Raw genomic sequence first — 13,562 nt, 5'->3', positions numbered from 1 at the left:
ATTTATTTATATCTAATTTAGTTTAATTGTATTAGAGTATGTTTATTGTAATTGTAAAGATTTACATGTATATTTATTATTTCTATGTTATATTATACGATGATTAATTATTATATAATTATAATGTATATAAGAATTACATATTGTAATTAGTTCAATTAAATTTTACATGCTATAAAAACATATTCATACGTTCTATTATGCGATGTTTATATAATATTTTATTACATAAGTATCATCATAACAATGAGAATTATATATTATATTGTAAGATAAAAATAATTAGGTAAATTAAAATGCATAAGCTATAAAAGTACAGTTATTTGTATATTAATTGCATGAGTGACACTAACAAATATTTTATAATTGATAACAATCATCGTTTTATATTGTTGCATTTTTTAACAAAAAAAAAGGGTTCTTGTTTCTCATACTTGAAGTTAATAACTATAAACTTCAATGTAAAATTAAATTAACTGAAAAAAAATACAGCATTAAAAATCATAATTATGTAGTAAAATATAGCATTACAAACAGCATAATTTTTTTCCTCATAAGATATAATTATTATAATTGGCATATTTCTAAAGCATATCTACTACTGTTTGATAGTTCAATTAATGAAAAATGTAACCAATATTTTCTTCGTATTTGTAGACTAATGTTTGCTATTGGTTGACAGTTAATTAATAGAAATTAAATTATTGATAAACATCAAAAAGGATAAAGAAATAAATAATTGAAAAAAATAGCTAATCATTGTTTATATTTGCAAATTGATGTTTGTTATTGTTTAATAGCTTATTAATGAAGGTATACCTATCTTGTGCTTCTTCCTTTCTATTCCACTTTTTTGCTCTTTTTTTCCATAAAAGAATAAAAAATTTAATGAAGTAAAATTTGGAAAATTCCAAAAAAGAAGGCAAAAAATAAAAGCATTGAAGAGGAAGAGGAAATAAATAATTGAAAGCAATTTTTATTCCGTTATAGCTACAAAATCACATCAAATAAAGCAATGTGAGTGGAAAACAATTTTGTGTTCATCTTCATTTTTCACACATAAAAGCATTCCGTACATATTGCACAAATATTCTAAAAAACTAAAATTACATTTGTTGTTATTGTTGTTGTTTTCTCTTCGCTTTTTATTTTTCTTTAAAAAAAGTTTTTTATCTTTTTTCTGATGTGAGGTCAGGTCATTTTTTAGCTAATGGATTAAATATCCTTACCTTTCTAAAAGTAATGATTATTATCCTAAAAGTCATCAATAATGATAAAAATTCATTGATTTAAAAATGAGTAAATAAACGAATTGCAAATAAATATTCAATTATATAAATATCATTATTGTTTTAAATAAGTTTTTTTTTTAATTCATTATAACAAATACTGTAACAAATGTATGCATTAATTAATCTTTTTTTAATAGTTGGATGAAAAAAGATTGACAAGTAAACAATTCTAAAAATAATAATAATGAAAAAAAACATTATAGCAGAAAAAAAATTGCATAATCAATTATTAGATAAAACGATGATATTTGCCATTGTATTCTTAAAGACGCACTGTATAATTTATTGAAAATAATAGTAAGAATAATAGTAATAATAATAATAATAATAATAATAATAATAATAATAATAATAATAATAATAATAATAATAATAATAATAATGACAATAGTAATAATAATGCTAGTACCACTAATAATAATAATAATAATAATAATTAATAGTAATAATAATGCTACTACCACTAATAATAATAATAAATAGTAATAATAATGAGAAAAATTATTACAAACATGACTGGTTTTTTATTTCATTATGAGCATGATAATTTTATCGAAAGTAATATTAGCAGGGTATATTAATAAGCGCAAAAAGAAACCGTGGCGGAAAAATTGATAGATATGAAATGAATTACTACTACTATTACTACCACTATTACTACTACTACTGCGAATATTCACATAAAATTTTATTTCCTGGCAAGATTTATTACCAAACAATTAACAACAAAAATAACACTAAACCAATTTTAATGCTCATTCTTGTCACCTCATTGTCTCATCTCTTCCGTTTTCCCTTAACTTTCCATTATTGTTTCATTTCATATTTTATCCTAAAAGTAATAATTACCTCGTTTCTTTCTTTCTTTTTTCTCCCTCTCTCTTCCTTTCTCTCCTTCTTTCTTTTTCATAACAACAGTATTAAAACTTTAAGTGGAAGTTTTTCAAGTTAAAAATAGTTATTAATTAGTATAAGTGCATTAAAATAACTGTTAATTAGTAATGCTATTAATTACAATATTTGTCTGTAAAATTTACAGGAAAATTTTTTTAAGGTAAATTAAAAAAGACATAAAAAAAGGAATAAAAAAGGAAATCAATACAACAGTTGGTAAAAATTTTAGAAAAAAAATTTTTTTTTTTTTTTCAAATAACTACTAAAAACGGGCAAATATTGAATATATATATATATATATATATATATATATATATATATATATATATATACATTCATCCCAAATTGTGCAAAAAGAGATAGATGATTGGGAGGAGGAAGAAGAGAGATGAAATTTTTAGACATAAGAAAAGAAAGAGGAGGAGAATCTCATTAACTCCTCCTTTTATTTCTCCATCGATGGTGAAGAAAGAGGAGGAGGAAGTGGAAGAAGAGGATGAAGAGGAAGAAGAAGAGGAGGATACCACAAGTAGTAAAGTAGTATTGAAGCAATGAAATTCTTTTTCAAACTAAAACAACTTTTTTCATCCTCTTTTTTTTTATTTTTTATCTCTTCCCCTCTCTCTCCTTTTCTTTCATTCTTTTTCTCTCTTTTCCCCTTCATATTTTCCTTTTTGCTTACAACATATTGAAATTCCCTTTCTTTTTTTTTTTTTTTTTTACTATTTTCTCTTCGTTAATATTCTTCATCATCCTTCGTTTTTCATTTTTTCTCCTTCTATCGCAATATATTTATTTTATCCGTTGTATTTGATTAAATTTGCTCATCTCATTCACTTTTCCCGCTTTCTCTCAGAGGATTACGAAAATCTTGAAAATTTGTCATTTTCAAGTTAAAAAAAAAGAAAGAGAATTGTTTGGTGAAGTGATAAAGATGAGCTCATTTACTTAATACACTAATTCAACATGTTCCATTGCGGCAATCATTCATTTAATCGCCTGTTTTCAACCACCACCGCCCCATCATTCACCATCACCGCCATCATCACCACAAATAGTTGAGGGAGAGAATTTTTTCTTATCACTATTCTATCAAAGCAATCATATCCATTCATGTAATTGATAATTTATAAAATTTAATGAATTTTTGCTAATAAATACCCATTTACCTATTCAGGTATCTATGTAGCCCATTTTATTTTGCTCCCGTTTTTATTCCCTCTTTTTTTTATCCAAATTTTTTGAAAATTTGAAATTGAAATAGATATAATTGTAAAATTTTATATAATTTAAGAGAAATTCATTATTTCATTATGCAATCATATTCCCCACTGAAATTAATAATTTGTAAGATTTGTTAAATCTTAGTGATACATGTGTATATTTATCTATTCCAAATGACCTTAATCATTTTTTAACTTCTTTTGATACTTTTAAGAATTAAAACGAATGTAATGTAAAATTGCAGAATATAAGATACTACTAATTTTAATTTCACATTGAAATTTAAAATGAAAAGAGAAACTTTATATGAGATACTATTTCAGAATTTCTAATTTTAATTCAAAAATAATATCGTAGGAGAAAAAATTTAATTTAAAGTTGATACTGTTTCCTCATTTGCTAAAATTAATTAAATTTCTATCCAAAAACTTCTTATCTAATACCAGTTTTATCATACCTTATACTTTAAAAAAAAAAAAAATTTGTGTGCTACAGGCCTAATAAGTAATTCCTGTGCTTAACAATTATAATTTTTATTGAGAGTTTCAAAAGTTAACTCTTAGAATTTTTTAAAATAAATTTGTTTTCGCTTTTTTTTTTTCCTTTTTTATTCAATAATCATTAAATGTAATACTAATTGTTGAATAGGTAATATTAATTGGTAGAATGAAGTGGAAAAAGAAAGGAGGAAAGAGGGAAAGAGAGGGAAAGACAGAGAAACGGAAAGGAAAGCAATTCCATAATCAAAATGATTTGTGATTAATTGTCACTTACACGTGACGTAATTTGTGTCTTATTCAATTGTCACATTCATATATGGGATCATTGGGCAATTTACAGTTCTCACACTAAATCTTTTCTTGATGATTTCCTTCTTTCTATCTTCTTATCTCCGCAAAAATCGCAAAAAAAAAATTTTTTTTTGCATAAATTTTTTAATGCATAACTTTTGCATAATGTATTATAATCTTTTCATTTCTTAATTGTTATGCTTTGCAATTAATCCATAATTCATAATTATTAGTACAAAAAAAAAAAAAAAAAAAAAAAAAGAAAAATGGAAAAAATACCGATTATTCATTAAATTCATGCTATTACTAGCAAAATCTGTAATATAATTTTAATTACAAATTATCTATCTATTCCTGTATTGTATTCACATTTTCCTTATCTATGTATTCATATTTTTCTATTGAAATTACGCTGTATTTTATATTTTTTTTAAAAACAACAATAACAGTGAAACGACGAATAGAATGGTAATATATGTGAATTAATAAAAAGTAATTGAAGAAGCAAATAATGATAACGAAATAACTGGGTAAATAGATGGAATGAAATGTTATCAGCAAATTTATCATCTAATCAGTGTATACTTCTTTGCTAGATGGCATTATGTCGTTAACAGAAGCAAATATCACTTTCTAAATTATATTTGATAATGATTTATGACTTATCAAATTATCATTTAATACAACAACATATGATATATCCACTTTTTTATTATAATTCATTTGACCTCATCAAAAGTATACTACCGCCATGTGGTCTCATCAAAACTATATTATTAAAATATATATTTTATCTATTACTGTTCATTTATTTCAAAAACATTAAAAATTTAGCTCTTCTTGTTCTCTATCTTTTCTTCTTTTTCCCTCATATAGAAAGTGAAATTACTTAATGTATGATGAATCAGTGGAAAGTAATCAATAATGTAAATTGAGCATTGTCAAAATTGCTTAGCAATTATCATTTTTCATCATTATTTTGTGAAATAAAATTTTTATTTCTATTTCTGTTTGTGATAACAGATTGATAGCGAAAGAAAAAAGACAGAGAAGAAAAGAAGAGAAATGAAGAAAGAGAAGAGGAAATATGATGGAAAGAAAAGCAAACAGTAAGATATTTAAATCAACACTAAAAATAATATATTAAAATTCTGAAATCATAAAAAAAATTATTTTAAATATAAATAAAATATATCATTCATCTTCTCTTATATGATTCTATCTTTAGTCTTCACTTTAACCTATATTTTATTCATTATCTTTAATCTCCTTCATCTTCTTTAATCTACATATATATTTTTTAATTATCATTATCTAGTTTACCTATCATTTTTAATCCTTTTCACTTTAACTACTTTAACCTATATTTTATCTATCAATAATTTATATTTTTATTCATAATTTTCAATCTTCTTCATCTTACTTTATCCAAATGTTTTACCTATATTATAATTTTCAATTCTTTTCATCTTATTTCATCCAAATATTTTACCTATATTATTATAATTTTCAATCTTTTTCATCTTACTTTATCCAAATATTTTACCTATATTACTATCTTCTGCTTTCCTTCCGCTTCAAATACTTTCTTTCTTTTTTTTTCCTTTTCTTTTTTTTTTTTCTTTTTTTTTGTTGTCAAAAGATTGATGAATAAATAGATAATGCTAAAGCATGAAAAGGGTAGCTAAGTTGAAAGAAGCAATATATTTTCGATTACAGAAAAAAAAAGGAGGAAGAAAAAAAAGCCAAGAGGGTTTCTTTTCATCATTTGTCTCCTTGATATATTGAATATTCATAACAGATTGTTCTCGTGCTTTTTTAACGATAACGAAACGTACGAATCAACGCATACGTAACCGCTTAAAAATGAACATTCATCCTATATATACATGTATATACTGCTTGATATTTTTCTTATCAGTAAGTAAGTATGCAGGGATATTTTAATCATAAGCTATAATAATTTAAATTGTATTAGTAATTAAGTATTGTCTTATCAGTAAATAAGTACGTAGAATATTTTGATTATAAGTTATGGTCATAAAAATGCGTTATAAAATAGGTATTGCCTTATCAGTAGCATGTAAGAATATTTTAATTATAGGATAATAACTCATTAAACTCATCATACAAATGATAACAGTTATCTTATCAGTAGACAAACGTATAAGGTTATTTTAACCACCGAGTTATAATTATATAAATGAATTAATAAATGAGTATTGTTTTATCAGTAAGTAGGTGTGTATAAGGAAAGTTTAGTCATAATTATAATCATATAAATTGCATCAGTAATTAAATATTGTATTATCAGTAAGTAAGCATAGAGAATATTTTAATCACAAGTTATGGCCACAAAAATATACCATAAATGTTGCCTTATCAATGTGTATATAAGGATATTTTAATTACAAGCTATCGTTATATAAATAAGTAAGTGTGATAACAATTGCACCAATGATTAAAGAATCCTTAATGTATATAGCAAAAAAAGAGTGAAAAGAAATAAAATAAGCAAATAAAAGTGTTTAGTGTTTTTTTTTTTTATAATCTATAAATAAATAAATAATGATCTCAAAGAAAAAAAATAATAATAAGAGCATTTAATTTATAGTTGCTCATTTTTCTTCATTAACAAATTGAGAAATAAAAGAGAGAAAGAAAGAGGAGAAAAAGTTTTTAGACTGTTCGCAGAAAATGCATATTAAATCAAAAAAAAAAAAACTGTTGCTGCTATCATCAGTATTAAATGATGTAATTATTTTTTATCAACAATCTAAGAAGGAAAGAGAGAGAGAAAAAAGAAAGAGAAAGAGAAAAAGAGAGAGAGAGTTAACATGATTTTAAACCATTTTAAATTAGTATTCTAAAGTATGTACAATGATGTACCATCATTATCAATATTTGTTTATTTAAATGATTCAATCCAATTATAATGATTATCCATCGATAAAAAATTGATATTCCAGATCATTCGAATCCATAAAAACTTGAACTTTGTTCATCTGACTTCATCAAGAATGGAAGTATGCACAAATAATTAATAAATTAAATAAATAAAGAAATAAACAGAATAAGTAAACTAAAATTAATTGATTAATAAAGTAAATGAATAAATAAATAAGCAAATAAATAAACAAATAGATGAATAAATAAATAGGCAAATAAATAAACGAATAAATAAATAAGCAAATAAATGAAAAAAAATAAACAAGCAAACAAATAAACAAATAAATGAATAAAAATAATAAGTAAATTAAATAAATAAATGACTACAATATCCGATATATAAATATGATAAATAAATTCGTCTCGCATAATTGTATTTCATGACAAAAAATTTCTAATTCAATTAATCTTTGCTAAATGTCCTTTCTTTTCCTTTCACATTTTGCACATAGATAAATAACGTATTTACAAAACTGTATTGTATCAATTATTTTAAACAAAAAATAATCCAAAGAAACGGTATCACAAAATACTGTGAAAATTAAGCCAATCAAAATTAGAAAATTATTTGAAGCAATAGTTACATACAAAAAGAAACCAAAATATGGCAATAAAATCAGATTAAATATATGAACTGATAAATTGAGATTTAAAAAATGATCATTTATTTTTAACAAAAAATAAAAATTCATATTTTCTCTTCTCCACACAATATTGCAATTAATTTATAAGTAATAAATTAAAATAACCAATTAAATTAATCCAAAACAATAACAAAAGAATTGATCATACAATATTATTGGTACTTAAACATTCATTTATAACATATTAATTGCAGGTCTATAATAATTTGATATCATATTGAGTTCTTGAAGAATTGAAGAATTCACTGTAATCCAATGATATTTTTCAGGATCTCTTATATAACATGTTAATGTATAATTTAATTTTAAATTACATAAAATTCGTATTCGAATACCATGTTTTATTCCATTTTTTGGTGCAGGTAAGCATTGAACTTCAATTAATTCTGTTGGCATTTCAATTGCATTTCGACCATTTAGCAAAACTTGCTGCAAATATTAGAAAGGAGAAAAAAAAAGAAAGAAACTTTTGTTTTGAATGTTTATTTTTATTTATTATTTTTTTTTCTTTCAAAATAAAATCTACAGATTTTTGATTTTAATTTAAATTCAAATTTGTTAGCTTTTCCTTTTTTCTTTTTTTTTTTTATTCATTTTAAAACAACTGTTACATTTACTAATGTTTTATTGTTGTATGATGAAATGTTTAATTAATTTTATGCATTTAAATCAATTTGAAAAAAAAAATTTTTCGTCGCTTATTTTTCTTCCATTTTTTTTTTTCTTTCTTTTCTTCATTCGATTCTTTCAATGTTTATAACAAATTACACAATTGTTGGAAAAAGCAGCGACTTTGATAAAAAATAAATTTTTTTAAAATTTTTGAAAAAAACATTTTTTCGTTGTACCTGAAAAATTTTTCAGGACGAGAGATATTGAAGAAAAACAAAAAAGATTAGCACAGTAAAAAAAAAAAAAAAAATAAATGAATTATTTTTCATTATACGACTGTCACCACCAATACTTCATTCATCATTGTCAGTAATAACAATTAAAAAATATTACACACTTTCTTATTATTGTCATTATCGTTATTGTTATCATTATTATCATCGTCAATCATCATTATTTATTATAAATAATAAGATAAATGAATATATAAATGAATTTCATTTATTTCCTCTTCAAAATAAAAAAAAAAAAGTAAGAAGAAAAAAGGAAATTATTTATTAAATTTAACAAATAATTTAATTTGAAATTTGTAATATTTTTGAAAATATTGAAGAAAATTGAGCACAAATTGTATATTATTGAAAATAAATGGAAATGAGAAGGAAGAATTGTCAAATATAAATAGTAAATATTTAAGTAATCGATTAAATGAGTACAGCAGAAGAAGTAAGCTAAACTAAGTGTATGCCAAATGTGTTTGGAATAAAATTTTGACAAATAAATTTAGATGAGATCAAATTCAATTAGCTCGAAATTCAGTGGGAATAAATAAGGAAAAGTCTAGTTGACGCTTCTCAAAATTCACATTTGCCTAAATTTTTCCATTTGCTTCAATTTTAATTAAAGTTTCGCAAATTCTAATACATTACAAATTTAATAATATCTAAGGCTAATAACAAATAAGAAACCAATTCATACAAACGAGGGAATAAAAATTTTTTTTTCGTTTTTCATAAAAATCTCAAATCATTGAAAAAAAGCAAAAAAAAAATTTGCTTAATTTTTCCGTCAATAAAATTTTAAGAATTCTTGCCAACAATCACTCTCTCTCCCTCTTCTCTCTCATTCTCCCTCTCTCTCTCTCTTTCAGAAACTTTTTTTTTTTTGGAGTAAAATTGCAAAAACAGTCTAAAAAAAGAAAAGATTTAAGCAAAGCCGAAATCTTCCAATAATAAAAACATCCATTAAAGAACGAAAAATAAACAAATAAATAAACAAAATAAAAATGAAAATAATAAAGAGTAGCGTGAAAAAAAAAAAAAAATTGATAATATTGAAAATAAAAATAGGAAGCGAAAAGAACAAATCATTCTTTTTTTTTTCTTTTAATTTTAAAAATCATAAAAATTTATGGCAAATTTTCATACACATTTATTCAAAGAGAAAAAAAAAAAAGATTTTTTTTTTAGAAAAAAGTACCTTTAAAAACAGGTAAGAATGCAGTTAGAGAACAATAAATATACTTCAAAATTTTTTAAAAAAATTCACTTATTTTAAAATGAAAAAAAAATTAAAGAAAGAAAAGAAATGAAATTTATAAAAATTAAAACAAAATGAATTAGAAAATTCAATTAAACAGTATATTATTTCAATTAAAAAATAAATAAATAAATAAAATTGAATTAAACGTCAGACAATAAGTTACATCATTTACCGTTCTATGAAATTTTTAATTTGGAAAGAGAAAAAAGAGAAATTAAAAGATTAAAAGAAAAAATTTTACGGAATTTATGAAATTAATTTCGAGAAATTAATTAAAAACTAATTGAGGACAAAAAAACAACTATAAATAATTTTTATTGAGTGATTTAGAAAGAAAAAGAATTATTAATTATTCAGCTAAAATTAATTTGCAAGAAAACTGAATGGAGTTCCTGTAAAATTCTCGAAAAAGCTAATAAAATTTGATCCAAATTGATTCAAAATCTATTATTCAATTATTTCATTCCTAATTTACGTATCCTTTTTTGTGACATTTTTGACGTTAACGTAACATACGTAGGTTGTTACGTCAACTAATATGCAGAGATAGAAAATAGATATAGACGGGTATTTATCAATATTTATTCAAAGTATGAAAATGAAAAAAACAAGATCAGAAATTTATTCTGGAAGCTAAGTTAAATATTTTTCAATCCTATTAATAATTCTTCTAATTAAATTATTAAATATTAAATTTGATTTAATATTAAATATCCAATTTATATATAATGTTATTTTTAAATATTAAATGTCTAATTTATACATTATTTTTTAATATTAAATATCTAATTAATATATTACATTATTTTTAAATATATTTTATCTATTTGCATGATAAAATATATTTTATTTATTTCAAAAAAAAATTTACACATTTGAGGTATTCATCTTATTTTAAGTATTTTTTCATTTTACCCATTTTGGGCAAATTTTATCCATTTTATGCATTCTATACAAAATGTCATATATCGTCGGCTTATATAAAAAGATTTGAAATGAGAATTGAATGATGATTAAGAATTTGCTTTTACCTTGGATAGGAAGAAGATGTGGAGAGGACAAGACAGATGAGAGGATGGAAGTAGTAGCAAAGTATGAATTGTTTTATTTTTGGTATAAAATTTACAAATGCAATGGGAAAATAAAGAGAAAAAAAAAGAGAGAGAGAGAGAGGGAGAGAGAAAGAAAGAAAGAAAATGAGGAAAATTAAGAAATAAATGATAAATTGCCATTGTATTTTAGCCATTCAACCATTACAAATAATTAACATCAAAATATGTCACAAATTTTCAACCAATGATTTATTTCAAATATTAAATACGATATGAAATTGGAATATTTTTTCTCAATAATTTATTTACTAATTAGCAGAAATATATTAATTTATTTAATAATTAGTAGAAATATATATATTTATATTTACTAGTTAGAAGATAAAAGAAAAACAAAAAAAGATAAAAATGATGCAAAAGAATTATTGAAATATTTCTTTTTTTTTTTTTTTTTTGTATGAGTCGTTTGATTATGATTATCTATGCAAATTTGTTGCTGATTGTAAATTTAATTAATAAATAATTTACTTGTATATAATTCAAATTAGAATTAGTAAATGTTTTGAAAACAAAAAGTATCAAAGTAGGATTACCATCCATCTTTCCACTATCAAATAATTTCATTGCTGAATAATTAAATCAACAATAATTGTAATGGCGGTAATGTCAATATTGAATAATTCATGCTTAGTAATTTTAGTAAATAATTATTACTTATAACTTCTATTCACTATTATATTATATAACAATTATTAATATTTTTTATGTAACAATTGGTCTTTTTGTTTTTTTTCTTCAATTCATAATATTTACATTAAATAGTATATTAGTTTGAAATTAAAATTAAATTTGTATAATTAAAATTTAGTTCTTTTCTATTTGCTTATTACTTGTAAACTTGTTTTTATTCATTGAAAAAGAAAAAAAGATTAGATATTGTTCATATTGAGTAGAAGTGATAGACTAATATGATACCAAGAACAAAAAATTAAAAAAAAAAAATTATATAAAATGACAAATAATAATTAATTAAAAAATAATAATAACCAGAAGAAGCATAAATGCAGCAGTAGCATTTATAGAAAAAAAAAATCAAACAACATATAAATATATAAATGGAAACATAAAATATGAATATTAATATAAATACAAATATAAAATTCGATATTGATATATAAATGTAAATCATAAGTATAAATTTGAATAATTCCATTAATTTCTCATTTCTATGCATATTTTTTTATCCTTTATCGTTTTGTTACTATGTTAAAAATAAATATAAATACAAATATAAGATAGAAATGTAAGTATAAATATAGGTATAAACATGAATATGAATATAGTAATAAATGCAAAATATAAATATAAATGTGAATATATGAATATAAATATGAATGTAAATATAAATGCAAATGTGAATGTAAGTATACATTATAAAAAATACAAGAATAAATATAAAATATAAATTACAAAATATTAATAGAAATATAAATTATCAGTATAAATATAAATATAAATTATAAAATATAAATAAAAATATAATAATAAATTATAAAATACATATAAATATGAACATAAATGCAAATATGAAATACAAAACATATATAATTTATGATGAACCATAATTGCCTTAATTTGCATATAAAATACAACAAGTCTATTTCTACTTTAAAAAGGATAAAAAAAAAAGAAACTTTTTATAAAAAGATTAAAAAAAAAAGAGACGATAGAGAGAAAAAGAAGAGGGAAAAAAGAAATAAAGAAATAAAAAAATAGAAAATTTCAAGTTGCTTACTATCTTTTTCATTATCTAAACCAAATTATTCATTCATTCATTCATTTTTTTTTACCCTTTACTATAATCGTTTTTCTTTTTCGATTCATTCTAAATATAATTTATTAATGGAATGCATATACTTAACAAGAGAAAGAGAGAGAGAGAAAGAGAGGGAGAGAGAGGGAGAGAGGGAGAGAGAGGGAGAGAGAGAGGGAGAGAGTTGATCAAATGATTAGCACTGATATGTGGGTTAGATGAATTCGGGTAACCGAAGCTTTAACCTTTTCCCTTCCCATCTTTTTTTTTTTATCCATTATTGCATAAATGCATTAAAATAAATTAATTCATTTTCACTTCTTTCTCTATCGTTTTTTTTTTTTTTTTCTTCTTTAAACCTTTACCCTACCTTAGCATAAATCTATTTAAAATATATATATATATATATATATATATATATATATATATATATTGAATTTTATTTATAATCTGATAAATGATAAGTGATAAAAAGCAAGGAAAAATAGAAATAAACAAAATTTGTCAACTTCTTTTTTTTATTTCATATTAAAATGATTTTAATTTTCCTTTCTTTTTATTGTTTCTAATTAAAATTGCTCTACTTCTCTTTCCTTTTTTTTTTTAATTAGAAATTGATTAAATTAATTTATTAAAAAAAAAAAAAAATCAAAATTACTGCATAATATTATTCCGTCCCTGAAAGAGAAAAATTTTTATAATTATAAATATTATACTTGATTATAAGATGAATGGTATATATATAAATG

At 21.9% G+C, this 13,562-nt stretch overlaps 1 gene across 1 annotated transcript; it reads left to right on the top strand.

Annotated features, from left to right (window-relative positions):
• The first annotated feature begins 2,650 nt into the window (after positions 1 to 2,650).
• On the top strand, positions 2,651 to 2,837 carry Bm15571. Its single transcript, XR_006227956.1, has one exon. The product of XR_006227956.1 is annotated as a pre-microRNA Bm15571 (primary transcript).
• The last annotated feature ends 10,725 nt before the right edge of the window (positions 2,838 to 13,562 follow it).

Source organism: Brugia malayi (assembly GCF_000002995.4).
Source record: "Brugia malayi strain FR3 genome assembly, contig: Bm_v4_Chr3_scaffold_001, whole genome shotgun sequence".
NCBI lineage: Eukaryota > Metazoa > Nematoda > Chromadorea > Rhabditida > Onchocercidae > Brugia > Brugia malayi.
The sequence above is the reverse complement of the archived record's forward strand: the minus strand, read 5'-3'. Positions and strand labels throughout refer to the sequence as shown.